Source organism: Octopus bimaculoides, chromosome 14, assembly GCF_046866305.1.
Source record: "Octopus bimaculoides isolate indiv1 chromosome 14, ASM4686630v1, whole genome shotgun sequence".
Taxonomy (NCBI): Eukaryota; Metazoa; Mollusca; class Cephalopoda; order Octopoda; family Octopodidae; genus Octopus; species Octopus bimaculoides.
In genome coordinates, this window is record NC_142941.1 from 16,520,637 (window position 1) to 16,525,636 (window position 5,000).

Here is a 5,000-nt window from a genome sequence, read left to right on the forward strand (position 1 = left end):
TGTGTGAATTTAATACATAACTGAAAGAGCTACTAATAGTGTCATGCTTTTATGATACTTTAACTAGATTACTTGAAGTTACAAATATGCCTAGTTAAAAGTATCATAAAAGCATGAAACTATTGGAGTACTTTTTTGGCTGATTCTACCTCTATTGGATCTTTAAACTACACACACACACACACACACACATCATTAAAACAGAAAAACGTAATTTTACATACAGTTCATAGATCAATTGTATTCAACATTTGTTGCATTATGATAAACACCACCAAATATGTAATTGCATAATTGTGATGCATAAACTTAAATTAAATCAAGCCAGATCATATATGTGTGTGTGAGTGTGTATGTATTTATTATATGTTTATCCAGTAATATTACACAGTGCATTGTACATAAGAACAGTTTTTCAATGATCACATTGGAGTGGCCTGTTCTAAAAGGTAGCATATTTTGTTGCTAAATGTATTTTTTCAACAGTTGTATATTAGTTGATTGACGTACAGACTGGAAGTTAGTTTTGTCTTGCCTGTGGGCAGATGAATGTCAGGGGCAAAGTTCATTGCTATCATCATTAAGTTAGTAATCTTTCACCACTACCATTTGTCCATTTGTCCTTGATGTTTCTAATGCACATGTTTTCAGCTTTGACATGACATTGACAAGCTGCAACAATTCATCGTTTAAATCATCGTTTAAACGTCCGCCTTCCATGCTAGCATGGGTTGGACGATTTGACTGAGGACTGGTGAAACCGGATGGCAACACCAGGCTCCAATCTAATTTGGCAGAGTTTCTACAGCTGGATGCCCTTCCTAACGCCAACCACTCAGAGAGTGTAGTGGGTGCTTTTACGTGTCACCCGCACGAAAACGGCCACGCTCGAAATGGTGTCTTTTATGTGCCACCCGCACAAGAGCCAGTCCAGGGGCACCGGCAACGATCTCGCTCGAAAAACCTCATGTGTCACTCGCACAAGAGCCAGTCCATGGGCACTGGCAACGATCTCGCACGAAAGATATCATGTGTCGCCCGCACATGAGCCAGTCCAGGGGCACTGGCAACGATCCCGCTCGAAAGATTTCATGTGTCGCCCGCACATGAGCCAGGCCGGGGGCACTGGCAAACGATCCCGCTCGAAAAAGCCTCATGTGTCACCCGCACAAGAGCCAGTCCAGGGGCACTGGCAACGATCCCGCTCGAAAGACCCCATGTGTCGCCCGCACACGAGCCAGCCCGGGGGCACCGGCAACGACCTCGCTCGAAAAACCTCATGTGTCACCCGCAAGCCGGCCCAGGGGCACCGGCAACGATCTCGCTCGAAAGATTTCATGTGTCGCCCGCACATGAGCCAGTCCGGGGGCACTGGCAAACGATCCCGCTCGAAAGATATCATGTGTCGCCCGCACATGAGCCAGTCCAGGGGCACTGGCAACGAACTCGCTCGAAAGATTTCATGTGTCACCCACACATGAGCCAGTCTAGGGGCACCGGCAGCGATCTCGCTCGAAAAAAAACCTCATGTGTCGCCCGCACATGAGCCAGTCCAGGGGTACTGGCAACGATCCCGCTCGAAAGATTTCATGTGTCGCTCGCACATGAGCCAGTCCGGGGGGCACTGGCAAACGATCCCGCTCGAAAGATATCTTGTGTCGCCCGCACAAGAGCCAGTCCAGGGGCACTGGCAACGAACTCGCTCGAAAGATATCATGTGTCACTCGCAAGCCGGCACAGGGGCACGGGCAACGATCTCGCTCGAAAGATTTCATGTGTCGCCCGCACATGAGCCAGTCCGGGGGCACTGGCAAACGATCCCGCTCGAAAGATATCATGTGTCGCCCGCACATGAGCCAGTCCGGGGGCGCTGGCAAATGATCCCGCTCGAAAGATATCATGTGTCGCCCGCACATGAGCCAGTCCGGGGGCACTGGCAACGAACTCGCTCGAAAGATATCATGTGTCGCCCGCACATGAGCCAGTCCAGGGGCACTGGCAACGATCCCGCTCGAAAGATTTCATGTGTCACCCGCACATAAGCCAGTCCGGGGGCACTGGCAAACGATCCCGCTCGAAACATTTCATGTGTCACCCGCACAAGAGCCAGTCCAGGGGCACTGGCAACGAACTCGCTCGAAAGATATCATGTGTCGCCCGCACATGAGCCAGTCCAGGGGCACTGGCAACGATCCCGCTCGAAAGATTTCATGTGTCACCCGCACATGAGCCAGTCTAGGGGCACCGGCAGCGATCTCGCTCGAAAAAACCTCGTGTCACCCGCACAAGAGCCAGTCCAGGAGCACTGGCAACGATCTCGCTCGAAAAAGCCTCATGTGTCACCCGCACAAGAGCCAGTCCAGGGGCACTGGCAACGATCCCGCTCGAAAGATTTCATGTCTTGCCCGCACATGAGCCAGTCCGGGGGCACCGGCAACGACCTCGCTCGAAAAACCTCATGCATCACCCGCAAGCCGTCCCAGGGGCACCGGCAACGATCTCGCTCGAAAGATTTCATGTGTCGCCCGCACATGAGCCAGTTCAGGGGCACTGCCAACGACTCTGCTCGAAAAAATTTCATGTGTCACCCGCACATGAGCCAGTCCAGGGGCACCGGCAACGATCTCGCTCGAAAAAGCCTCATGTGTCACCCGCACAAGAGCCAGTCCAGGGGCACTGGCAACGATCCCGCTCGAAAGATTTCATGTCTTGCCCGCACATGAGCCAGTCCGGGGGCGCCGGCAACGACCTCGCTCGAAAAACCTCATGCATCACCCGCAAGCCGGCCCAGGGGCACCGGCAACGATCTCGCTCGAAAGATTTCATGTGTCGCCCGCACATGAGCCAGTCCCGGGGCACTGGCATCGATCCCGCTCGAAAGATTTCACGTGTCTCCCGCACATGAGCCAGTCCAGGGGCACTGGCAACGATCCCGCTCGAAACATTTCATGTGTCACCCGCACATGAGCCAGTCCAGGGGCACTGGCAACGATCCCGCTCGAACAATTTCATGTGTCACCCGCACATCAGCCAGTCCAGGGGCACAGGCAACGATCTCGCTCGAAAAACCTCATGTGTCACTCGCGCAAGAGCCAGTCCGGGGGCGCTGGCAACAATCTATTTCTATTTCACTTGCCTCAACAGGTCTTCGCAGTGGGGTTTAGTATCCAATTTTAATTTAACTCGATTTCGATTTCACTTGCCTCAACAGGTCTTCACAAGTGGAATTTAGTGTCCAATGAAGGAAGGAAGGTACGCATAAGTGGGCTGGCTGGGCCTTAGATTTAGGTCTCACTTGGCTTGCCGGGTCTTCTCGCGCACACTATATTTCCAAAGGTCTCGGTCAGAAGTCATCGCCTCGGTGAGGCCCAATGTTCGAAGGTCGTGCCTTACCACCTCATCCCAGGTCTTCCTGGGCCTACCTCTTCCACAGGATCCCTCAACTGTTAAGGTGTGGCACTTTTTCACACAGCTATCCTCATCCATTCTCGCTACATGACCATACCAGTGCAGTCGTCTCTCGAAATGCATATCTATCACTCTTGGGGATCACTTCTGAGGTGATATCATTTTGTCTAGTTCTGAAGTATATTGTGCTCTTCAACACAATACATCATTAAAGGGATTTTTTCCTGAACAAACCCCACAGCTTCTGGCTTTTCAAACATGCATGTATGAGGAGGTATCCAAAAGAAACCGGAATTTTGCAATATTATTTTATTCACTTAGTATTACATGTTTACACTTTTATCACCTTCAAAGTATTCTCCATTTGAAACCATGCCTCGGTCCAGATCTGTTTTCCACTGTTTGAAACAGTCCTGGAACTCTGAACAGTGATGCATTTTAACGCCTCCACCGTTTTTTCCTTCACCTCTTCCACATCTGCAAAACGTTTTCCTTTTTTAAGAACATTTTTCAGTCGAGGGAACAAAGAAAAAAGTTTCAGGGAGCAAGATTGGGTGAATAGGGAGGGTAGGTAAGCAGGGTCATCCATTCAGTCATGACTGCTTTTGATCCTCCGTAAGCAAGCAAGGCACAAATGTTGCTGCAACTATGTTTAATTAACAATTCCTTGCTCAAAATTTGTTGGCAGGAGCACAAAGGACACACCAGCCATATCAATAAGTTTGTCAATTGTTCGGCAATGGTCCTCCAGGGTCAGTTCATGCATTTTCCTGATGTTTTCATTCATGCAAGGGGTTGACGGTCGCCCTAAACAAGGTTGGTCTTCAAGCAACAAGTGACCATTCCTAAAGCATGAAAACCATTCATAAGCTTGTGTTTTGCTCATGGCAGCATCCTTGTATGCTGTTAGAAGCATGACAACTGTTTCGGCCACTGTTTTCCCTGGCAAAAACAAAACTTCACAGAAGCACACTGCTCCTTCATTTCAGCCATCACAAAAATTGCTGAACAAGAGAGAAGCACTGCAAAACAAAGACGCACCACATGGCAGTACAACTTCACTCAATGACACTGGTCAACAGGCTGATGCCTGAGGGCTGCATCAAGTGACTTCTAGTAGTGGAAGCCTGAACTACAATGGGCTTGTCCCACAGAGAACGTTTCTGGTTACTTTTGGGTACCACCTTGTATGTTAATTATGTTCTATTACTCTTTTACTGTTTTACTTGTTTCAGTCATTGTGACTGTGGCCATGCTGGAGCACTGCCTTTTAGTTGAAGAAATCCATCACTAGACTTATTCATTGTAAGCTTGGTACTTATTCTAATGGTCTCTTGCCAAACCATTACACACCAACATCGGTTGTCAAGCGATGGTGGAGGTACAAACACAAACACACAAATATATATGTGTATATATGTGTGTATATATATATATATATATATATATATATATATATATATATATATATAATGGGCTTCTTTTAGTTTCTGTCTTCCAAGCCTACTCACAAGGTTTTGGTCAGCCCGAGGCTACAGTAAAAGACACCTGTCCAAGGTGCCACACGGTGGGATTGATAAAGTTTTTACACC

At 48.7% G+C, this 5,000-nt stretch overlaps 1 protein-coding gene across 1 annotated transcript in view; it reads right to left on the bottom strand.

The window, feature by feature from the left end:
* The window catches only part of LOC106867680 (dynein axonemal heavy chain 6-like), a 367,549-nt gene that overhangs the window by 12,405 nt on the left and 350,144 nt on the right, over positions 1–5,000 (bottom strand). The window lies entirely within an intron of this gene.